This window comes from Lepisosteus platostomus, chromosome 28, assembly GCF_059453375.1.
Source record: "Lepisosteus platostomus isolate fLepPlt1 chromosome 28, fLepPlt1.hap1, whole genome shotgun sequence".
Classification (NCBI taxonomy): Eukaryota; Metazoa; Chordata; class Actinopteri; order Semionotiformes; family Lepisosteidae; genus Lepisosteus; species Lepisosteus platostomus.
The window spans coordinates 11,643,820-11,669,788 of record NC_142638.1 but is presented as its reverse complement, the minus strand read 5'-3'; positions in this window follow the sequence as shown (position 1 = coordinate 11,669,788).

The following is a 25,969-nucleotide window of genomic DNA, read 5'->3' as shown; positions in this document are numbered from 1 at the left end:
CACTGGGGTTAAGAGCAGAGTGTGTGGGCTCTTCTGAGCCTTGCAGTTACATTAGGATTCTGATGTCTGAAAAAACGCGTTTATTTCGGGCTGAAAAACACGTTTTGAAAAGGGTGCTGTTACTGCCCCATAAGTTACATGGGGGTGACCAAACTTGCAGAAACATGTTTATTTCTGCTGAAAAACACGTTTTGAAACTTTCAGCACACTGGGGTTAAGAGCAGAGTGTGTGGACTCTTCTGAGCCTTGCAGTTACATTAGGATTCTGATGTCTGAAAAAACGCGTTTATTTCGGGCTGAAAAACACGTTTTGAAAAGTGTGCTGTTACTGCCCCATAAGTTACATGGGGGTGACTAAACTTGCAGAAACATGTTTATTTCTGCTGAAAAACACGTTTTGAAACTTTCAGCACACTGGGGTTAAGGGCAGAGTGTGTAGGCTCTTCTGAGCCTTGCAGTTACATTAGGATTCTGAAGTCTGAAAAAACGTGTTTATTTCGGGCTGAAAAACACGTTTTGAAAAGTGTGCTGTTACTGCCCCATAACTTACATGGGGGTGACCAAACTTGCAGAAACATGTTTATTTCTGCTGAAAAACACGTTTTGAAACTTTCAGCACACTGGGGTTAAGAGCAGAGTGTGTAGGCTCTTCTGAGCCTTGCAGTTACATTAGGATTCTGATGTCTGAAAAAACGCGTTTATTTCGGGCTGAAAAACACGTTTTGAAAAGTGTGCTGTTACTGCCCCATAACTTACATGGGGGTGACCAAACTTGCAGAAACATGTTTATTTCTGCTGAAAAACACGTTTTGACATTTTCAGAACACTGGGGTTAAGAGCAGAGTGTGTAGGCTCTTCTGAGCCTTGCAGTTACATTAGGATTCTGATGTCTGAAAAAACGCGTTTATTTCGGGCTGAAAAACACGTTTTGAAAAGGGTTCTGTTACTGCCCCATAAGTTACATGGGGTTGACCAAACTTGCAGAAACATGTTTATTTCTGCTGAAAAACACGTTTTGACACTTTCAGCACACTGGGGTTAAGAGCAGAGTGTGTGGGCTCTTCTGAGCCTTGCAGTTACTTTAGGATCCTAATGTCTGAAAAAACGCGTTTATTTCGGGCTGAAAAACACGTTTTGAAAAGTGTTCTGTTACTGCCCCATAAGTTACATGGGGTTGACCAAACTTGCAGAAACATGTTTATTTCTGCTGAAAAACACGTTTTGACACTTTCAGCACACTGGGGTTAAGAGCAGAGTGTGTGGGCTCTTCTGAGCCTTGCAGTTACATTAGGATTCTGATGTCTGAAAAAACGCGTTTATTTCGGGCTGAAAAACACGTTTTGAAAAGGGTGCTGTTACTGCCCCATAAGTTACATGGGGGTGACCAAACTTGCAGAAACATGTTTATTTCTGCTGAAAAACACGTTTTGAAACTTTCAGCACACTGGGGTTAAGAGCAGAGTGTGTGGACTCTTCTGAGCCTTGCAGTTACATTAGGATTCTGATGTCTGAAAAAACGCGTTTATTTCGGGCTGAAAAACACGTTTTGAAAAGTGTGCTGTTACTGCCCCATAAGTTACATGGGGGTGACTAAACTTGCAGAAACATGTTTATTTCTGCTGAAAAACACGTTTTGAAACTTTCAGCACACTGGGGTTAAGGGCAGAGTGTGTAGGCTCTTCTGAGCCTTGCAGTTACATTAGGATTCTGAAGTCTGAAAAAACGTGTTTATTTCGGGCTGAAAAACACGTTTTGAAAAGTGTGCTGTTACTGCCCCATAACTTACATGGGGGTGACCAAACTTGCAGAAACATGTTTATTTCTGCTGAAAAACACGTTTTGAAACTTTCAGCACACTGGGGTTAAGAGCAGAGTGTGTAGGCTCTTCTGAGCCTTGCAGTTACATTAGGATTCTGATGTCTGAAAAAACGCGTTTATTTCGGGCTGAAAAACACGTTTTGAAAAGTGTGCTGTTACTGCCCCATAACTTACATGGGGGTGACCAAACTTGCAGAAACATGTTTATTTCTGCTGAAAAACACGTTTTGACATTTTCAGAACACTGGGGTTAAGAGCAGAGTGTGTAGGCTCTTCTGAGCCTTGCAGTTACATTAGGATTCTGATGTCTGAAAAAACGCGTTTATTTCGGGCTGAAAAACACGTTTTGAAAAGGGTTCTGTTACTGCCCCATAAGTTACATGGGGTTGACCAAACTTGCAGAAACATGTTTATTTCTGCTGAAAAACACGTTTTGACACTTTCAGCACACTGGGGTTAAGAGCAGAGTGTGTGGGCTCTTCTGAGCCTTGCAGTTACATTAGGATTCTGATGTCTTAAAAAAACGCGTTAATTTCGGGCTGAAAAACACGTTTTGAAAAGTGTTCTGTTACTGCCCCTTAAGTTACATGGGGTTGACCAAACTTGCAGAAACATGTTTATTTCTGCTGAAAAACACGTTTTGACACTTTCAGCACACTGGGGTTAAGAGCAGAGTGTGTGGGCTCTTCTGAGCCTTGCAGTTACATTAGGATTCTGATGTCTGAAAAAACGCGTTTATTTCAGGCTGAAAAACACGTTTTGAAATGTGTGCTGTTACTGCCCCATAAGTTACATGGGGGTGACCAAACTTGCAGAAACATGTTTATTTCTGCTGAAAAACACGTTTTGACACTTTCAGCACACTGGGGTTAAGAGCAGAGTGTGTGGGCTCTTCTGAGACTTGCAGTTACATTAGGATCCTGATGTCTGAAAAAACGCGTTAATTTCGGGCTGAAAAACACGTTTTGAAAAGTGTTCTGTTACTGCCCCTTAAGTTACATGGGGTTGACCAAACTTGCAGAAACATGTTTATTTCTGCTGAAAAACACGTTTTGACACTTTCAGCACACTGGGGTTAAGAGCAGAGTGTGTGGGCTCTTCTGAGCCTTGCAGTTACATTAGGATTCTGATGTCTGAAAAAACGCGTTTATTTCGGGCTGAAAAACACGTTTTGAAAAGTGTGCTGTTACTGCCCCATAAGTTACATGGGGGTGACCAAACTTGCAGAAACATGTTTATTTCTGCTGAAAAACACGTTTTGAAACTTTCAGCACACTGGGGTTAAGAGCAGAGTGTGTGGACTCTTCTGAGCCTTGCAGTTACATTAGGATTCTGATGTCTGAAAAAACGCGTTTATTTCGGGCTGAAAAACACGTTTTGAAAAGTGTGCTGTTACTGCCCCATAAGTTACATGGGGGTGACTAAACTTGCAGAAACATGTTTATTTCTGCTGAAAAACACGTTTTGAAACTTTCAGCACACTGGGGTTAAGAGCAGAGTGTGTAGGCTCTTCTGAGCCTTGCAGTTACATTAGGATTCTGAAGTCTGAAAAAACGTGTTTATTTCGGGCTGAAAAACACGTTTTGAAAAGTGTGCTGTTACTGCCCCATAACTTACATGGGGGTGACCAAACTTGCAGAAACATGTTTATTTCTGCTGAAAAACACGTTTTGAAACTTTCAGCACACTGGGGTTAAGAGCAGAGTGTGTAGGCTCTTCTGAGCCTTGCAGTTACATTAGGATTCTGATGTCTGAAAAAACGCGTTTATTTCAGGCTGAAAAACACGTTTTGAAATGTGTGCTGTTACTGCCCCATAAGTTACATGGGGGTGACCAAACTTGCAGAAACATGTTTATTTCTGCTGAAAAACACGTTTTGACACTTTCAGCACACTGGGGTTAAGAGCAGAGTGTGTGGGCTCTTCTGAGCCTTGCAGTTACATTAGGATTCTGATGTCTGAAAAAACGCGTTTATTTCGGGCTGAAAAACACGTTTTGAAAAGGTGCTGTTACTGCCCTATAAGTTACATGGTGGTGACCAAACTTGCAGAAACATGTTTATTTCTGCTGAAAAACACGTTTTGACACTTTCAGCACACTGGGGTTAAGAGCAGAGTGTGTGGGCTCTTCTGAGCCTTGCAGTTACATTAGGATTCTGATGTCTGAAAAAACGCGTTAATTTCGGGCTGAAAAACACGTTTTGAAAAGTGTTCTGTTACTGCCCCTTAAGTTACATGGGGTTGACCAAACTTGCAGAAACATGTTTATTTCTGCTGAAAAACACGTTTTGACACTTTCAGCACACTGGGGTTAAGAGCAGAGTGTGTGGGCTCTTCTGAGCCTTGCAGTTACATTAGGATTCTGATGTCTGAAAAAACGCGTTTATTTCAGGCTGAAAAACACGTTTTGAAATGTGTGCTGTTACTGCCCCATAAGTTACATGGGGGTGACCAAACTTGCAGAAACATGTTTATTTCTGCTGAAAAACACGTTTTGACACTTTCAGCACACTGGGGTTAAGAGCAGAGTGTGTGGGCTCTTCTGAGACTTGCAGTTACATTAGGATCCTGATGTCTGAAAAAACGCGTTAATTTCGGGCTGAAAAACACGTTTTGAAAAGTGTTCTGTTACTGCCCCTTAAGTTACATGGGGTTGACCAAACTTGCAGAAACATGTTTATTTCTGCTGAAAAACACGTTTTGACACTTTCAGCACACTGGGGTTAAGAGCAGAGTGTGTGGGCTCTTCTGAGCCTTGCAGTTACATTAGGATTCTGATGTCTGAAAAAACGCGTTTATTTCGGGCTGAAAAACACGTTTTGAAAAGTGTGCTGTTACTGCCCCATAAGTTACATGGGGGTGACCAAACTTGCAGAAACATGTTTATTTCTGCTGAAAAACACGTTTTGAAACTTTCAGCACACTGGGGTTAAGAGCAGAGTGTGTGGACTCTTCTGAGCCTTGCAGTTACATTAGGATTCTGATGTCTGAAAAAACGCGTTTATTTCGGGCTGAAAAACACGTTTTGAAAAGTGTGCTGTTACTGCCCCATAAGTTACATGGGGGTGACCAAACTTGCAGAAACATGTTTATTTCTGCTGAAAAACACGTTTTGAAACTTTCAGCACACTGGGGTTAAGAGCAGAGTGTGTAGGCTCTTCTGAGCCTTGCAGTTACATTAGGATTCTGATGTCTGAAAAAACGCGTTTATTTCGGGCTGAAAAACACGTTTTGAAAAGTGTGCTGTTACTGCCCCATAACTTACATGGGGGTGACCAAACTTGCAGAAACATGTTTATTTCTGCTGAAAAACACGTTTTGACATTTTCAGCACACTGGGGTTAAGAGCAGAGTGTGTAGGCTCTTCTGAGCCTTGCAGTTACATTAGGATTCTGATGTCTGAAAAAACGCGTTTATTTCGGGCTGAAAAACACGTTTTGAAAAGTGTGCTGTTACTGCCCCATAACTTACATGGGGGTGACCAAACTTGCAGAAACATGTTTATTTCTGCTGAAAAACACGTTTTGACATTTTCAGCACACTGGGGTTAAGAGCAGAGTGTGTGGGCTCTTCTGAGCCTTGCAGTTACATTAGGATTCTGATGTCTGAAAAAACGCGTTTATTTCAGGCTGAAAAACACGTTTTGAAATGTGTGCTGTTACTGCCCCATAAGTTACATGGGGGTGACCAAACTTGCAGAAACATGTTTATTTCTGCTGAAAAACACGTTTTGACACTTTCAGCACACTGGGGTTAAGAGCAGAGTGTGTGGGCTCTTCTGAGACTTGCAGTTACATTAGGATCCTGATGTCTGAAAAAACGCGTTAATTTCGGGCTGAAAAACACGTTTTGAAAAGTGTTCTGTTACTGCCCCTTAAGTTACATGGGGTTGACCAAACTTGCAGAAACATGTTTATTTCTGCTGAAAAACACGTTTTGACACTTTCAGCACACTGGGGTTAAGAGCAGAGTGTGTGGGCTCTTCTGAGCCTTGCAGTTACATTAGGATTCTGATGTCTGAAAAAACGCGTTTATTTCGGGCTGAAAAACACGTTTTGAAAAGTGTGCTGTTACTGCCCCATAACTTACATGGGGGTGACCAAACTTGCAGAAACATGTTTATTTCTGCTGAAAAACACGTTTTGAAACTTTCAGCACACTGGGGTTAAGAGCAGAGTGTGTGGACTCTTCTGAGCCTTGCAGTTACATTAGGATTCTGATGTCTGAAAAAACGCGTTTATTTCGGGCTGAAAAACACGTTTTGAAAAGTGTGCTGTTACTGCCCCATAAGTTACATGGGGGTGACCAAACTTGCAGAAACATGTTTATTTCTGCTGAAAAACACGTTTTGAAACTTTCAGCACACTGGGGTTAAGAGCAGAGTGTGTAGGCTCTTCTGAGCCTTGCAGTTACATTAGGATTCTGATGTCTGAAAAAACGCGTTTATTTCGGGCTGAAAAACACGTTTTGAAAAGTGTGCTGTTACTGCCCCATAACTTACATGGGGGTGACCAAACTTGCAGAAACATGTTTATTTCTGCTGAAAAACACGTTTTGACATTTTCAGCACACTGGGGTTAAGAGCAGAGTGTGTAGGCTCTTCTGAGCCTTGCAGTTACATTAGGATTCTGATGTCTGAAAAAACGCGTTTATTTCGGGCTGAAAAACACGTTTTGAAAAGGGTTCTGTTACTGCCCCATAAGTTACATGGGGTTGACCAAACTTGCAGAAACATGTTTATTTCTGCTGAAAAACACGTTTTGACACTTTCAGCACACTGGGGTTAAGAGCAGAGTGTGTGGGCTCTTCTGAGCCTTGCAGTTACTTTAGGATCCTAATGTCTGAAAAAACGCGTTTATTTCGGGCTGAAAAACACGTTTTGAAAAGTGTTCTGTTACTGCCCCATAAGTTACATGGGGTTGACCAAACTTGCAGAAACATGTTTATTTCTGCTGAAAAACACGTTTTGACACTTTCAGCACACTGGGGTTAAGAGCAGAGTGTGTGGGCTCTTCTGAGCCTTGCAGTTACATTAGGATTCTGATGTCTGAAAAAACGCGTTTATTTCGGGCTGAAAAACACGTTTTGAAAAGGGTGCTGTTACTGCCCCATAAGTTACATGGGGGTGACCAAACTTGCAGAAACATGTTTATTTCTGCTGAAAAACACGTTTTGACACTTTCAGCACACTGGGGTTAAGAGCAGAGTGTGTGGACTCTTCTGAGCCTTGCAGTTACATTAGGATTCTGATGTCTGAAAAAACGCGTTTATTTCGGGCTGAAAAACACGTTTTGAAAAGTGTGCTGTTACTGCCCCATAAGTTACATGGGGGTGACCAAACTTGCAGAAACATGTTTATTTCTGCTCGAAAACACGTTTTGAAACTTTCAGCACACTGGGGTTAAGAGCAGAGTGTGTAGGCTCTTCTGAGCCTTGCAGTTACATTAGGATTCTGATGTCTGAAAAAACGCGTTTATTTCGGGCTGAAAAACACGTTTTGAAAAGGGTTCTGTTACTGCCCCATAAGTTACATGGGGTTGACCAAACTTGCAGAAACATGTTTATTTCTGCTGAAAAACACGTTTTGACACTTTCAGCACACTGGGGTTAAGAGCAGAGTGTGTGGGCTCTTCTGAGCCTTGCAGTTACTTTAGGATCCTAATGTCTGAAAAAACGCGTTAATTTCGGGCTGAAAAACACGTTTTGAAAAGTGTTCTGTTACTGCCCCTTAAGTTACATGGGGTTGACCAAACTTGCAGAAACATGTTTATTTCTGCTGAAAAACACGTTTTGACACTTTCAGCACACTGGGGTTAAGAGCAGAGTGTGTGGGCTCTTCTGAGCCTTGCAGTTACATTAGGATTCTGATGTCTGAAAAAACGCGTTTATTTCAGGCTGAAAAACACGTTTTGAAAAGGGTGCTGTTACTGCCCCATAAGTTACATGGGGGTGACCAAACTTGCAGAAACATGTTTATTTCTGCTGAAAAACACGTTTTGACACTTTCAGCACACTGGGGTTAAGAGCAGAGTGTGTGGACTCTTCTGAGCCTTGCAGTTACATTAGGATTCTGATGTCTGAAAAAACGCGTTTATTTCGGGCTGAAAAACACGTTTTGAAAAGTGTGCTGTTACTGCCCCATAAGTTACATGGGGGTGACCAAACTTGCAGAAACATGTTTATTTCTGCTCGAAAACACGTTTTGAAACTTTCAGCACACTGGGGTTAAGAGCAGAGTGTGTAGGCTCTTCTGAGCCTTGCAGTTACATTAGGATTCTGATGTCTGAAAAAACGCGTTTATTTCGGGCTGAAAAACACGTTTTGAAAAGGGTTCTGTTACTGCCCCATAAGTTACATGGGGTTGACCAAACTTGCAGAAACATGTTTATTTCTGCTGAAAAACACGTTTTGACACTTTCAGCACACTGGGGTTAAGAGCAGAGTGTGTGGGCTCTTCTGAGCCTTGCAGTTACTTTAGGATCCTAATGTCTGAAAAAACGCGTTAATTTCGGGCTGAAAAACACGTTTTGAAAAGTGTTCTGTTACTGCCCCTTAAGTTACATGGGGTTGACCAAACTTGCAGAAACATGTTTATTTCTGCTGAAAAACACGTTTTGACACTTTCAGAACACTGGGGTTAAGAGCAGAGTGTGTGGGCTCTTCTGAGCCTTGCAGTTACATTAGGATTCTGATGTCTGAAAAAACGCGTTTATTTCAGGCTGAAAAACACGTTTTGAAATGTGTGCTGTTACTGCCCCATAAGTTACATGGGGGTGACCAAACTTGCAGAAACATGTTTATTTCTGCTGAAAAACACGTTTTGACACTTTCAGCACACTGGGGTTAAGAGCAGAGTGTGTGGGCTCTTCTGAGCCTTGCAGTTACATTAGGATTCTGATGTCTGAAAAAACGCGTTTATTTCGGGCTGAAAAACACGTTTTGAAAAGTGTTCTGTTACTGCCCCATAAGTTACATGGGGTTGACCAAACTTGCAGAAACATGTTTATTTCTGCTGAAAAACACGTTTTGACACTTTCAGCACACTGGGGTTAAGAGCAGAGTGTGTGGGCTCTTCTGAGACTTGCAGTTACATTAGGATCCTGATGTCTGAAAAAACGCGTTTATTTCGGGCTGAAAAACACGTTTTGAAAAGGGTTCTGTTACTGCCCCATAAGTTACATGGGGTTGACCAAACTTGCAGAAACATGTTTATTTCTGCTGAAAAACACGTTTTGACACTTTCAGCACACTGGGGTTAAGAGCAGAGTGTGTGGGCTCTTCTGAGCCTTGCAGTTACTTTAGGATCCTAATGTCTGAAAAAACGCGTTTATTTCGGGCTGAAAAACACGTTTTGAAAAGGGTTCTGTTACTGCCCCATAAGTTACATGGGGTTGACCAAACTTGCAGAAACATGTTTATTTCTGCTGAAAAACACGTTTTGAAACTTTCAGCACACTGGGGTTAAGAGCAGAGTGTGTGGGCTCTTCTGAGCCTTGCAGTTACTTTAGGATTCTGATGTCTGAAAAAACGCGTTTATTTCAGGCTGAAAAACACGTTTTGAAATGTGTGCTGTTACTGCCCCATAAGTTACATGGGGGTGACCAAACTTGCAGAAACATGTTTATTTCTGCTGAAAAACACGTTTTGACACTTTCAGCACACTGGGGTTAAGAGCAGAGTGTGTGGGCTCTTCTGAGCCTTGCAGTTACATTAGGATTCTGATGTCTGAAAAAACGCGTTTATTTCGGGCTGAAAAACACGTTTTGAAAAGTGTTCTGTTACTGCCCCATAAGTTACATGGGGTTGACCAAACTTGCAGAAACATGTTTATTTCTGCTGAAAAACACGTTTTGACACTTTCAGCACACTGTGGTTAAGAGCAGAGTGTGTGGGCTCTTCTGAGACTTGCAGTTACATTAGGATCCTGATGTCTGAAAAAACGCGTTTATTTCGGGCTGAAAAACACGTTTTGAAAAGGGTTCTGTTACTGCCCCATAAGTTACATGGGGTTGACCAAACTTGCAGAAACATGTTTATTTCTGCTGAAAAACACGTTTTGACACTTTCAGCACACTGGGGTTAAGAGCAGAGTGTGTGGGCTCTTCTGAGCCTTGCAGTTACTTTAGGATCCTAATGTCTGAAAAAACGCGTTTATTTCGGGCTGAAAAACACGTTTTGAAAAGGGTTCTGTTACTGCCCCATAAGTTACATGGGGTTGACCAAACTTGCAGAAACATGTTTATTTCTGCTGAAAAACACGTTTTGAAACTTTCAGCACACTGGGGTTAAGAGCAGAGTGTGTGGGCTCTTCTGAGCCTTGCAGTTACTTTAGGATTCTGATGTCTGAAAAAACGCGTTTATTTCAGGCTGAAAAACACGTTTTGAAATGTGTGCTGTTACTGCCCCATAAGTTACATGGGGGTGACCAAACTTGCAGAAACATGTTTATTTCTGCTGAAAAACACGTTTTGACACTTTCAGCACACTGGGGTTAAGAGCAGAGTGTGTGGGCTCTTCTGAGCCTTGCAGTTACATTAGGATTCTGATGTCTGAAAAAACGCGTTTATTTCGGGCTGAAAAACACGTTTTGAAAAGTGTTCTGTTACTGCCCCATAAGTTACATGGGGTTGACCAAACTTGCAGAAACATGTTTATTTCTGCTGAAAAACACGTTTTGACACTTTCAGCACACTGGGGTTAAGAGCAGAGTGTGTGGGCTCTTCTGAGACTTGCAGTTACATTAGGATCCTGATGTCTGAAAAAACGCGTTTATTTCGGGCTGAAAAACACGTTTTGAAAAGGGTTCTGTTACTGCCCCATAAGTTACATGGGGTTGACCAAACTTGCAGAAACATGTTTATTTCTGCTGAAAAACACGTTTTGACACTTTCAGCACACTGGGGTTAAGAGCAGAGTGTGTGGGCTCTTCTGAGCCTTGCAGTTACTTTAGGATCCTAATGTCTGAAAAAACGCGTTTATTTCGGGCTGAAAAACACGTTTTGAAAAGGGTTCTGTTACTGCCCCATAAGTTACATGGGGTTGACCAAACTTGCAGAAACATGTTTATTTCTGCTGAAAAACACGTTTTGACACTTTCAGCACACTGGGGTTAAGAGCAGAGTGTGTGGGCTCTTCTGAGCCTTGCAGTTACTTTAGGATCCTAATGTCTGAAAAAACGCGTTTATTTCGGGCTGAAAAACACGTTTTGAAAAGGGTTCTGTTACTGCCCCATAAGTTACATGGGGGTGACCAAACTTGCAGAAACATGTTTATTTCTGCTGAAAAACACGTTTTGAAACTTTCAGCACACTGGGGTTAAGAGCAGAGTGTGTGGACTCTTCTGAGCCTTGCAGTTACATTAGGATTCTGATGTCTGAAAAAACGCGTTTATTTCGGGCTGAAAAACACGTTTTGAAAAGTGTGCTGTTACTGCCCCATAAGTTACATGGGGGTGACTAAACTTGCAGAAACATGTTTATTTCTGCTGAAAAACACGTTTTGAAACTTTCAGCACACTGGGGTTAAGGGCAGAGTGTGTAGGCTCTTCTGAGCCTTGCAGTTACATTAGGATTCTGAAGTCTGAAAAAACGTGTTTATTTCGGGCTGAAAAACACGTTTTGAAAAGTGTGCTGTTACTGCCCCATAACTTACATGGGGGTGACCAAACTTGCAGAAACATGTTTATTTCTGCTGAAAAACACGTTTTGACACTTTCAGCACACTGGGGTTAAGAGCAGAGTGTGTGGGCTCTTCTGAGCCTTGCAGTTACTTTAGGATCCTAATGTCTGAAAAAACGCGTTTATTTCGGGCTGAAAAACACGTTTTGAAAAGGGTTCTGTTACTGCCCCATAAGTTACATGGGGTTGACCAAACTTGCAGAAACATGTTTATTTCTGCTGAAAAACACGTTTTGAAACTTTCAGCACACTGGGGTTAAGAGCAGAGTGTGTGGGCTCTTCTGAGCCTTGCAGTTACTTTAGGATTCTGATGTCTGAAAAAACGCGTTTATTTCAGGCTGAAAAACACGTTTTGAAATGTGTGCTGTTACTGCCCCATAAGTTACATGGGGGTGACCAAACTTGCAGAAACATGTTTATTTCTGCTGAAAAACACGTTTTGACACTTTCAGCACACTGGGGTTAAGAGCAGAGTGTGTGGGCTCTTCTGAGCCTTGCAGTTACATTAGGATTCTGATGTCTGAAAAAACGCGTTTATTTCGGGCTGAAAAACACGTTTTGAAAAGTGTTCTGTTACTGCCCCATAAGTTACATGGGGTTGACCAAACTTGCAGAAACATGTTTATTTCTGCTGAAAAACACGTTTTGACACTTTCAGCACACTGGGGTTAAGAGCAGAGTGTGTGGGCTCTTCTGAGACTTGCAGTTACATTAGGATCCTGATGTCTGAAAAAACGCGTTTATTTCGGGCTGAAAAACACGTTTTGAAAAGGGTTCTGTTACTGCCCCATAAGTTACATGGGGTTGACCAAACTTGCAGAAACATGTTTATTTCTGCTGAAAAACACGTTTTGACACTTTCAGCACACTGGGGTTAAGAGCAGAGTGTGTGGGCTCTTCTGAGCCTTGCAGTTACTTTAGGATCCTAATGTCTGAAAAAACGCGTTTATTTCGGGCTGAAAAACACGTTTTGAAAAGGGTTCTGTTACTGCCCCATAAGTTGCATGGGGTTGACCAAACTTGCAGAAACATGTTTATTTCTGCTGAAAAACACGTTTTGACACTTTCAGCACACTGGGGTTAAGAGCAGAGTGTGTGGGCTCTTCTGAGCCTTGCAGTTACTTTAGGATCCTAATGTCTGAAAAAACGCGTTTATTTCGGGCTGAAAAACACGTTTTGAAAAGGGTTCTGTTACTGCCCCATAAGTTACATGGGGGTGACCAAACTTGCAGAAACATGTTTATTTCTGCTGAAAAACACGTTTTGAAACTTTCAGCACACTGGGGTTAAGAGCAGAGTGTGTGGACTCTTCTGAGCCTTGCAGTTACATTAGGATTCTGATGTCTGAAAAAACGCGTTTATTTCGGGCTGAAAAACACGTTTTGAAAAGTGTGCTGTTACTGCCCCATAAGTTACATGGGGGTGACTAAACTTGCAGAAACATGTTTATTTCTGCTGAAAAACACGTTTTGAAACTTTCAGCACACTGGGGTTAAGGGCAGAGTGTGTAGGCTCTTCTGAGCCTTGCAGTTACATTAGGATTCTGAAGTCTGAAAAAACGTGTTTATTTCGGGCTGAAAAACACGTTTTGAAAAGTGTGCTGTTACTGCCCCATAACTTACATGGGGGTGACCAAACTTGCAGAAACATGTTTATTTCTGCTGAAAAACACGTTTTGAAACTTTCAGCACACTGGGGTTAAGAGCAGAGTGTGTAGGCTCTTCTGAGCCTTGCAGTTACATTAGGATTCTGATGTCTGAAAAAACGCGTTTATTTCGGGCTGAAAAACACGTTTTGAAAAGTGTGCTGTTACTGCCCCATAACTTACATGGGGGTGACCAAACTTGCAGAAACATGTTTATTTCTGCTGAAAAACACGTTTTGACATTTTCAGAACACTGGGGTTAAGAGCAGAGTGTGTAGGCTCTTCTGAGCCTTGCAGTTACATTAGGATTCTGATGTCTGAAAAAACGCGTTTATTTCGGGCTGAAAAACACGTTTTGAAAAGGGTTCTGTTACTGCCCCATAAGTTACATGGGGTTGACCAAACTTGCAGAAACATGTTTATTTCTGCTGAAAAACACGTTTTGACACTTTCAGCACACTGGGGTTAAGAGCAGAGTGTGTGGGCTCTTCTGAGCCTTGCAGTTACATTAGGATTCTGATGTCTTAAAAAAACGCGTTAATTTCGGGCTGAAAAACACGTTTTGAAAAGTGTTCTGTTACTGCCCCTTAAGTTACATGGGGTTGACCAAACTTGCAGAAACATGTTTATTTCTGCTGAAAAACACGTTTTGACACTTTCAGCACACTGGGGTTAAGAGCAGAGTGTGTGGGCTCTTCTGAGCCTTGCAGTTACATTAGGATTCTGATGTCTGAAAAAACGCGTTTATTTCAGGCTGAAAAACACGTTTTGAAATGTGTGCTGTTACTGCCCCATAAGTTACATGGGGGTGACCAAACTTGCAGAAACATGTTTATTTCTGCTGAAAAACACGTTTTGACACTTTCAGCACACTGGGGTTAAGAGCAGAGTGTGTGGGCTCTTCTGAGACTTGCAGTTACATTAGGATCCTGATGTCTGAAAAAACGCGTTAATTTCGGGCTGAAAAACACGTTTTGAAAAGTGTTCTGTTACTGCCCCTTAAGTTACATGGGGTTGACCAAACTTGCAGAAACATGTTTATTTCTGCTGAAAAACACGTTTTGACACTTTCAGCACACTGGGGTTAAGAGCAGAGTGTGTGGGCTCTTCTGAGCCTTGCAGTTACATTAGGATTCTGATGTCTGAAAAAACGCGTTTATTTCGGGCTGAAAAACACGTTTTGAAAAGTGTGCTGTTACTGCCCCATAAGTTACATGGGGGTGACCAAACTTGCAGAAACATGTTTATTTCTGCTGAAAAACACGTTTTGAAACTTTCAGCACACTGGGGTTAAGAGCAGAGTGTGTGGACTCTTCTGAGCCTTGCAGTTACATTAGGATTCTGATGTCTGAAAAAACGCGTTTATTTCGGGCTGAAAAACACGTTTTGAAAAGTGTGCTGTTACTGCCCCATAAGTTACATGGGGGTGACTAAACTTGCAGAAACATGTTTATTTCTGCTGAAAAACACGTTTTGAAACTTTCAGCACACTGGGGTTAAGAGCAGAGTGTGTAGGCTCTTCTGAGCCTTGCAGTTACATTAGGATTCTGAAGTCTGAAAAAACGTGTTTATTTCGGGCTGAAAAACACGTTTTGAAAAGTGTGCTGTTACTGCCCCATAACTTACATGGGGGTGACCAAACTTGCAGAAACATGTTTATTTCTGCTGAAAAACACGTTTTGAAACTTTCAGCACACTGGGGTTAAGAGCAGAGTGTGTAGGCTCTTCTGAGCCTTGCAGTTACATTAGGATTCTGATGTCTGAAAAAACGCGTTTATTTCAGGCTGAAAAACACGTTTTGAAATGTGTGCTGTTACTGCCCCATAAGTTACATGGGGGTGACCAAACTTGCAGAAACATGTTTATTTCTGCTGAAAAACACGTTTTGACACTTTCAGCACACTGGGGTTAAGAGCAGAGTGTGTGGGCTCTTCTGAGCCTTGCAGTTACATTAGGATTCTGATGTCTGAAAAAACGCGTTTATTTCGGGCTGAAAAACACGTTTTGAAAAGGTGCTGTTACTGCCCTATAAGTTACATGGTGGTGACCAAACTTGCAGAAACATGTTTATTTCTGCTGAAAAACACGTTTTGACACTTTCAGCACACTGGGGTTAAGAGCAGAGTGTGTGGGCTCTTCTGAGCCTTGCAGTTACATTAGGATTCTGATGTCTGAAAAAACGCGTTAATTTCGGGCTGAAAAACACGTTTTGAAAAGTGTTCTGTTACTGCCCCTTAAGTTACATGGGGTTGACCAAACTTGCAGAAACATGTTTATTTCTGCTGAAAAACACGTTTTGACACTTTCAGCACACTGGGGTTAAGAGCAGAGTGTGTGGGCTCTTCTGAGCCTTGCAGTTACATTAGGATTCTGATGTCTGAAAAAACGCGTTTATTTCAGGCTGAAAAACACGTTTTGAAATGTGTGCTGTTACTGCCCCATAAGTTACATGGGGGTGACCAAACTTGCAGAAACATGTTTATTTCTGCTGAAAAACACGTTTTGACACTTTCAGCACACTGGGGTTAAGAGCAGAGTGTGTGGGCTCTTCTGAGACTTGCAGTTACATTAGGATCCTGATGTCTGAAAAAACGCGTTAATTTCGGGCTGAAAAACACGTTTTGAAAAGTGTTCTGTTACTGCCCCTTAAGTTACATGGGGTTGACCAAACTTGCAGAAACATGTTTATTTCTGCTGAAAAACACGTTTTGACACTTTCAGCACACTGGGGTTAAGAGCAGAGTGTGTGGGCTCTTCTGAGCCTTGCAGTTACATTAGGATTCTGATGTCTGAAAAAACGCGTTTATTTCGGGCTGAAAAACACGTTTTGAAAAGTGTGCTGTTACTGCCCCATAAGTTACATGGGGGTGACCAAACTTGCAGAAACATGTTTATTTCTGCTGAAAAACACGTTTTGAAACTTTCAGCACACTGGGGTTAAGAGCAGAGTGTGTGGACTCTTCTGAGCCTTGCAGTTACATTAGGATTCTGATGTCTGAAAAAACGCGTTTATTTCGGGCTGAAAAACACGTTTTGAAAAGTGTGCTGTTACTGCCCCATAAGTTACATGGGGGTGACTAAACTTGCAGAAACATGTTTATTTCTGCTGAAAAACACGTTTTGAAACTTTCAGCACACTGGGGTTAAGAGCAGAGTGTGTGGGCTCTTCTGAGACTTGCAGTTACATTAGGATCCTGATGTCTGAAAAAACGCGTTAATTTCGGGCTGAAAAACACGTTTTGAAAAGTGTTCTGTTACTGCCCCTTAAGTTACATGGGGTTGACCAAACTTGCAGAAACATGTTTATTTCTGCTGAAAAACACGTTTTGACACTTTCAGCACACTGGGGTTAAGAGCAGAGTGTGTGGGCTCTTCTGAGCCTTGCAGTTACATTAGGATTCTGATGTCTGAAAAAACGCGTTTATTTCGGGCTGAAAAACACGTTTTGAAAAGTGTGCTGTTACTGCCCCATAAGTTACATGGGGGTGACCAAACTTGCAGAAACATGTTTATTTCTGCTGAAAAACACGTTTTGAAACTTTCAGCACACTGGGGTTAAGAGCAGAGTGTGTGGACTCTTCTGAGCCTTGCAGTTACATTAGGATTCTGATGTCTGAAAAAACGCGTTTATTTCGGGCTGAAAAACACGTTTTGAAAAGTGTGCTGTTACTGCCCCATAAGTTACATGGGGGTGACTAAACTTGCAGAAACATGTTTATTTCTGCTGAAAAACACGTTTTGAAACTTTCAGCACACTGGGGTTAAGAGCAGAGTGTGTAGGCTCTTCTGAGCCTTGCAGTTACATTAGGATTCTGAAGTCTGAAAAAACGTGTTTATTTCGGGCTGAAAAACACGTTTTGAAAAGTGTGCTGTTACTGCCCCATAACTTACATGGGGGTGACCAAACTTGCAGAAACATGTTTATTTCTGCTGAAAAACACGTTTTGAAACTTTCAGCACACTGGGGTTAAGAGCAGAGTGTGTAGGCTCTTCTGAGCCTTGCAGTTACATTAGGATTCTGATGTCTGAAAAAACGCGTTTATTTCAGGCTGAAAAACACGTTTTGAAATGTGTGCTGTTACTGCCCCATAAGTTACATGGGGGTGACCAAACTTGCAGAAACATGTTTATTTCTGCTGAAAAACACGTTTTGACACTTTCAGCACACTGGGGTTAAGAGCAGAGTGTGTGGGCTCTTCTGAGCCTTGCAGTTACATTAGGATTCTGATGTCTGAAAAAACGCGTTTATTTCGGGCTGAAAAACACGTTTTGAAAAGGTGCTGTTACTGCCCTATAAGTTACATGGTGGTGACCAAACTTGCAGAAACATGTTTATTTCTGCTGAAAAACACGTTTTGACACTTTCAGCACACTGGGGTTAAGAGCAGAGTGTGTGGGCTCTTCTGAGCCTTGCAGTTACATTAGGATTCTGATGTCTGAAAAAACGCGTTAATTTCGGGCTGAAAAACACGTTTTGAAAAGTGTTCTGTTACTGCCCCTTAAGTTACATGGGGTTGACCAAACTTGCAGAAACATGTTTATTTCTGCTGAAAAACACGTTTTGACACTTTCAGCACACTGGGGTTAAGAGCAGAGTGTGTGGGCTCTTCTGAGCCTTGCAGTTACATTAGGATTCTGATGTCTGAAAAAACGCGTTTATTTCAGGCTGAAAAACACGTTTTGAAATGTGTGCTGTTACTGCCCCATAAGTTACATGGGGGTGACCAAACTTGCAGAAACATGTTTATTTCTGCTGAAAAACACGTTTTGACACTTTCAGCACACTGGGGTTAAGAGCAGAGTGTGTGGGCTCTTCTGAGACTTGCAGTTACATTAGGATCCTGATGTCTGAAAAAACGCGTTAATTTCGGGCTGAAAAACACGTTTTGAAAAGTGTTCTGTTACTGCCCCTTAAGTTACATGGGGTTGACCAAACTTGCAGAAACATGTTTATTTCTGCTGAAAAACACGTTTTGACACTTTCAGCACACTGGGGTTAAGAGCAGAGTGTGTGGGCTCTTCTGAGCCTTGCAGTTACATTAGGATTCTGATGTCTGAAAAAACGCGTTTATTTCGGGCTGAAAAACACGTTTTGAAAAGTGTGCTGTTACTGCCCCATAAGTTACATGGGGGTGACCAAACTTGCAGAAACATGTTTATTTCTGCTGAAAAACACGTTTTGAAACTTTCAGCACACTGGGGTTAAGAGCAGAGTGTGTGGACTCTTCTGAGCCTTGCAGTTACATTAGGATTCTGATGTCTGAAAAAACGCGTTTATTTCGGGCTGAAAAACACGTTTTGAAAAGTGTGCTGTTACTGCCCCATAAGTTACATGGGGGTGACCAAACTTGCAGAAACATGTTTATTTCTGCTGAAAAACACGTTTTGAAACTTTCAGCACACTGGGGTTAAGAGCAGAGTGTGTAGGCTCTTCTGAGCCTTGCAGTTACATTAGGATTCTGATGTCTGAAAAAACGCGTTTATTTCGGGCTGAAAAACACGTTTTGAAAAGTGTGCTGTTACTGCCCCATAACTTACATGGGGGTGACCAAACTTGCAGAAACATGTTTATTTCTGCTGAAAAACACGTTTTGACATTTTCAGCACACTGGGGTTAAGAGCAGAGTGTGTAGGCTCTTCTGAGCCTTGCAGTTACATTAGGATTCTGATGTCTGAAAAAACGCGTTTATTTCAGGCTGAAAAACACGTTTTGAAATGTGTGCTGTTACTGCCCCATAAGTTACATGGGGGTGACCAAACTTGCAGAAACATGTTTATTTCTGCTGAAAAACACGTTTTGACACTTTCAGCACACTGGGGTTAAGAGCAGAGTGTGTGGGCTCTTCTGAGACTTGCAGTTACATTAGGATCCTGATGTCTGAAAAAACGCGTTAATTTCGGGCTGAAAAACACGTTTTGAAAAGTGTTCTGTTACTGCCCCTTAAGTTACATGGGGTTGACCAAACTTGCAGAAACATGTTTATTTCTGCTGAAAAACACGTTTTGACACTTTCAGCACACTGGGGTTAAGAGCAGAGTGTGTGGGCTCTTCTGAGCCTTGCAGTTACATTAGGATTCTGATGTCTGAAAAAACGCGTTTATTTCGGGCTGAAAAACACGTTTTGAAAAGTGTGCTGTTACTGCCCCATAAGTTACATGGGGGTGACCAAACTTGCAGAAACATGTTTATTTCTGCTGAAAAACACGTTTTGAAACTTTCAGCACACTGGGGTTAAGAGCAGAGTGTGTGGACTCTTCTGAGCCTTGCAGTTACATTAGGATTCTGATGTCTGAAAAAACGCGTTTATTTCGGGCTGAAAAACACGTTTTGAAAAGTGTGCTGTTACTGCCCCATAAGTTACATGGGGGTGACCAATCTTGCAGAAACATGTTTATTTCTGCTGAAAAACACGTTTTGAAACTTTCAGCACACTGGGGTTAAGAGCAGAGTGTGTAGGCTCTTCTGAGCCTTGCAGTTACATTAGGATTCTGATGTCTGAAAAAACGCGTTTATTTCGGGCTGAAAAACACGTTTTGAAAAGTGTGCTGTTACTGCCCCATAACTTACATGGGGGTGACCAAACTTGCAGAAACATGTTTATTTCTGCTGAAAAACACGTTTTGACATTTTCAGCACACTGGGGTTAAGAGCAGAGTGTGTAGGCTCTTCTGAGCCTTGCAGTTACATTAGGATTCTGATGTCTGAAAAAACGCGTTTATTTCGGGCTGAAAAACACGTTTTGAAAAGGGTTCTGTTACTGCCCCATAAGTTACATGGGGTTGACCAAACTTGCAGAAACATGTTTATTTCTGCTGAAAAACACGTTTTGACACTTTCAGCACACTGGGGTTAAGAGCAGAGTGTGTGGGCTCTTCTGAGCCTTGCAGTTACTTTAGGATCCTAATGTCTGAAAAAACGCGTTTATTTCGGGCTGAAAAACACGTTTTGAAAAGTGTTCTGTTACTGCCCCATAAGTTACATGGGGTTGACCAAACTTGCAGAAACATGTTTATTTCTGCTGAAAAACACGTTTTGACACTTTCAGCACACTGGGGTTAAGAGCAGAGTGTGTGGGCTCTTCTGAGCCTTGCAGTTACATTAGGATTCTGATGTCTGAAAAAACGCGTTTATTTCGGGCTGAAAAACACGTTTTGAAAAGGGTGCTGTTACTGCCCCATAAGTTACATGGGGGTGACCAAACTTGCAGAAACATGTTTATTTCTGCTGAAAAACACGTTTTGACACTTTCAGCACACTGGGGTTAAGAGCAGAGTGTGTGGACTCTTCTGAGCCTTGCAGTTACATTAGGATTCTGATGTCTGAAAAAACGCGTTTATTTCGGGCTGAAAAACACGTTTTGAAAAGTGTGCTGTTACTGCCCCATAAGTTACATGGGGGTGACCAAACTTGCAGAAACATGTTTATTTCTGCTCGAAAACACGTTTTGAAACTTTCAGCACACTGGGGTTAAGAGCAGAGTGTGTAGGCTCTTCTGAGCCTTGCAGTTACATTAGGATTCTGATGTCTGAAAAAACGCGTTTATTTCGGGCTGAAAAACACGTTTTGAAAAGTGTGCTGTTACTGCCCCATAAGTTACATGGGGGTGACCAAACTTGCAGAAACATGTTTATTTCTGCTGAAAAACACGTTTTGAAACTTTCAGCACACTGGGGTTAAGAGCAGAGTGTGTAGGCTCTTCTGAGCCTTGCAGTTACATTAGGATTCTGATGTCTGAAAAAACGCGTTTATTTCGGGCTGAAAAACACGTTTTGAAAAGTGTGCTGTTACTGCCCCATAACTTACATGGGGGTGACCAAACTTGCAGAAACATGTTTATTTCTGCTGAAAAACACGTTTTGACATTTTCAGCACACTGGGGTTAAGAGCAGAGTGTGTAGGCTCTTCTGAGCCTTGCAGTTACATTAGGATTCTGATGTCTGAAAAAACGCGTTTATTTCGGGCTGAAAAACACGTTTTGAAAAGTGTGCTGTTACTGCCCCATAACTTACATGGGGGTGACCAAACTTGCAGAAACATGTTTATTTCTGCTGAAAAACACGTTTTGACATTTTCAGCACACTGGGGTTAAGAGCAGAGTGTGTGGGCTCTTCTGAGCCTTGCAGTTACATTAGGATTCTGATGTCTGAAAAAACGCGTTTATTTCAGGCTGAAAAACACGTTTTGAAATGTGTGCTGTTACTGCCCCATAAGTTACATGGGGGTGACCAAACTTGCAGAAACATGTTTATTTCTGCTGAAAAACACGTTTTGACACTTTCAGCACACTGGGGTTAAGAGCAGAGTGTGTGGGCTCTTCTGAGACTTGCAGTTACATTAGGATCCTGATGTCTGAAAAAACGCGTTAATTTCGGGCTGAAAAACACGTTTTGAAAAGTGTTCTGTTACTGCCCCTTAAGTTACATGGGGTTGACCAAACTTGCAGAAACATGTTTATTTCTGCTGAAAAACACGTTTTGACACTTTCAGCACACTGGGGTTAAGAGCAGAGTGTGTGGGCTCTTCTGAGCCTTGCAGTTACATTAGGATTCTGATGTCTGAAAAAACGCGTTTATTTCGGGCTGAAAAACACGTTTTGAAAAGTGTGCTGTTACTGCCCCATAAGTTACATGGGGGTGACCAAACTTGCAGAAACATGTTTATTTCTGCTGAAAAACACGTTTTGAAACTTTCAGCACACTGGGGTTAAGAGCAGAGTGTGTGGACTCTTCTGAGCCTTGCAGTTACATTAGGATTCTGATGTCTGAAAAAACGCGTTTATTTCGGGCTGAAAAACACGTTTTGAAAAGTGTGCTGTTACTGCCCCATAAGTTACATGGGGGTGACCAAACTTGCAGAAACATGTTTATTTCTGCTGAAAAACACGTTTTGAAACTTTCAGCACACTGGGGTTAAGAGCAGAGTGTGTAGGCTCTTCTGAGCCTTGCAGTTACATTAGGATTCTGATGTCTGAAAAAACGCGTTTATTTCGGGCTGAAAAACACGTTTTGAAAAGTGTGCTGTTACTGCCCCATAACTTACATGGGGGTGACCAAACTTGCAGAAACATGTTTATTTCTGCTGAAAAACACGTTTTGACATTTTCAGCACACTGGGGTTAAGAGCAGAGTGTGTAGGCTCTTCTGAGCCTTGCAGTTACATTAGGATTCTGATGTCTGAAAAAACGCGTTTATTTCGGGCTGAAAAACACGTTTTGAAAAGGGTTCTGTTACTGCCCCATAAGTTACATGGGGTTGACCAAACTTGCAGAAACATGTTTATTTCTGCTGAAAAACACGTTTTGACACTTTCAGCACACTGGGGTTAAGAGCAGAGTGTGTGGGCTCTTCTGAGCCTTGCAGTTACTTTAGGATCCTAATGTCTGAAAAAACGCGTTTATTTCGGGCTGAAAAACACGTTTTGAAAAGTGTTCTGTTACTGCCCCATAAGTTACATGGGGTTGACCAAACTTGCAGAAACATGTTTATTTCTGCTGAAAAACACGTTTTGACACTTTCAGCACACTGGGGTTAAGAGCAGAGTGTGTGGGCTCTTCTGAGCCTTGCAGTTACATTAGGATTCTGATGTCTGAAAAAACGCGTTTATTTCGGGCTGAAAAACACGTTTTGAAAAGGGTGCTGTTACTGCCCCATAAGTTACATGGGGGTGACCAAACTTGCAGAAACATGTTTATTTCTGCTGAAAAACACGTTTTGACACTTTCAGCACACTGGGGTTAAGAGCAGAGTGTGTGGACTCTTCTGAGCCTTGCAGTTACATTAGGATTCTGATGTCTGAAAAAACGCGTTTATTTCGGGCTGAAAAACACGTTTTGAAAAGTGTGCTGTTACTGCCCCATAAGTTACATGGGGGTGACCAAACTTGCAGAAACATGTTTATTTCTGCTCGAAAACACGTTTTGAAACTTTCAGCACACTGGGGTTAAGAGCAGAGTGTGTAGGCTCTTCTGAGCCTTGCAGTTACATTAGGATTCTGATGTCTGAAAAAACGCGTTTATTTCGGGCTGAAAAACACGTTTTGAAAAGGGTTCTGTTACTGCCCCATAAGTTACATGGGGTTGACCAAACTTGCAGAAACATGTTTATTTCTGCTGAAAAACACGTTTTGACACTTTCAGCACACTGGGGTTAAGAGCAGAGTGTGTGGGCTCTTCTGAGCCTTGCAGTTACTTTAGGATCCTAATGTCTGAAAAAACGCGTTAATTTCGGGCTGAAAAACACGTTTTGAAAAGTGTTCTGTTACTGCCCCTTAAGTTACATGGGGTTGACCAAACTTGCAGAAACATGTTTATTTCTGCTGAAAAACACGTTTTGACACTTTCAGCACACTGGGGTTAAGAGCAGAGTGTGTGGACTCTTCTGAGCCTTGCAGTTACATTAGGATTCTGATGTCTGAAAAAACGCGTTTATTTCGGGCTGAAAAACACGTTTTGAAAAGTGTGCTGTTACTGCCCCATAAGTTACATGGGGGTGACCAAACTTGCAGAAACGTTTATTTCTGCTCGAAAACACGTTTTGAAACTTTCAGCACACTGGGGTTAAGAGCAGAGTGTGTAGGCTCTTCTGAGCCTTGCAGTTACATTAGGATTCTGATGTCTGAAAAAACGCGTTTATTTCGGGCTGAAAAACACGTTTTGAAAAGGGTTCTGTTACTGCCCCATAAGTTACATGGGGTTGACCAAACTTGCAGAAACATGTTTATTTCTGCTGAAAAACACGTTTTGACACTTTCAGCACACTGGGGTTAAGAGCAGAGTGTGTGGGCTCTTCTGAGCCTTGCAGTTACTTTAGGATCCTAATGTCTGAAAAAACGCGTTAATTTCGGGCTGAAAAACACGTTTTGAAAAGTGTTCTGTTACTGCCCCTTAAGTTACATGGGGTTGACCAAACTTGCAGAAACATGTTTATTTCTGCTGAAAAACACGTTTTGACACTTTCAGCACACTGGGGTTAAGAGCAGAGTGTGTGGGCTCTTCTGAGCCTTGCAGTTACATTAGGATTCTGATGTCTGAAAAAACGCGTTTATTTCAGGCTGAAAAACACGTTTTGAAATGTGTGCTGTTACTGCCCCATAAGTTACATGGGGGTGACCAAACTTGCAGAAACATGTTTATTTCTGCTGAAAAACACGTTTTGACACTTTCAGCACACTGGGGTTAAGAGCAGAGTGTGTGGGCTCTTCTGAGCCTTGCAGTTACATTAGGATTCTGATGTCTGAAAAAACGCGTTTATTTCGGGCTGAAAAACACGTTTTGAAAAGTGTTCTGTTACTGCCCCATAAGTTACATGGGGTTGACCAAACTTGCAGAAACATGTTTATTTCTGCTGAAAAACACGTTTTGACACTTTCAGCACACTGGGGTTAAGAGCAGAGTGTGTGGGCTCTTCTGAGACTTGCAGTTACATTAGGATCCTGATGTCTGAAAAAACGCGTTTATTTCGGGCTGAAAAACACGTTTTGAAAAGTGTTCTGTTACTGCCCCATAAGTTACATGGGGTTGACCAAACTTGCAGAAACATGTTTATTTCTGCTGAAAAACACGTTTTGACACTTTCAGCACACTGGGGTTAAGAGCAGAGTGTGTGGACTCTTCTGAGACTTGCAGTTACATTAGGATCCTGATGTCTGAAAAACGCGTTTATTTCGGGCTGAAAAACACGTTTTGAAAAGTGTGCTGTTACTGCCCCATAAGTTACATGGGGGTGACTAAACTTGCAGAAACATGTTTATTTCTGCTGAAAAACACGTTTTGAAACTTTCAGCACACTGGGGTTAAGAGCAGAGTGTGTAGGCTCTTCTGAGCCTTGCAGTTACATTAGGATTCTGAAGTCTGAAAAAACGTGTTTATTTCGGGCTGAAAAACACGTTTTGAAAAGTGTGCTGTTACTGCCCCATAACTTACATGGGGGTGACCAAACTTGCAGAAACATGTTTATTTCTGCTGAAAAACACGTTTTGAAACTTTCAGCACACTGGGGTTAAGAGCAGAGTGTGTAGGCTCTTCTGAGCCTTGCAGTTACATTAGGATTCTGATGTCTGAAAAAACGCGTTTATTTCGGGCTGAAAAACACGTTTTGAAAAGTGTGCTGTTACTGCCCCATAACTTACATGGGGGTGACCAATCTTGCAGAAACATGTTTATTTCTGCTGAAAAACACGTTTTGACATTTTCAGAACACTGGGGTTAAGAGCAGAGTGTGTAGGCTCTTCTGAGCCTTGCAGTTACATTAGGATTCTGATGTCTGAAAAAACGCGTTTATTTCGGGCTGAAAAACACGTTTTGAAAAGGGTTCTGTTACTGCCCCATAAGTTACATGGGGTTGACCAAACTTGCAGAAACATGTTTATTTCTGCTGAAAAACACGTTTTGACACTTTCAGCACACTGGGGTTAAGAGCAGAGTGTGTGGGCTCTTCTGAGCCTTGCAGTTTCTTTAGGATCCTAATGTCTGAAAAAACGCGTTTATTTCGGGCTGAAAAACACGTTTTGAAAAGTGTTCTGTTACTGCCCCATAAGTTACATGGGGTTGACCAAACTTGCAGAAACATGTTTATTTCTGCTGAAAAACACGTTTTGACACTTTCAGCACACTGGGGTTAAGAGCAGAGTGTGTGGGCTCTTCTGAGCCTTGCAGTTACATTAGGATTCTGATGTCTGAAAAAACGCGTTTATTTCGGGCTGAAAAACACGTTTTGAAAAGGGTGCTGTTACTGCCCCATAAGTTACATGGGTGTGACCAAACTTGCAGAAACATGTTTATTTCTGCTGAAAAACACGTTTTGAAACTTTCAGCACACTGGGGTTAAGAGCA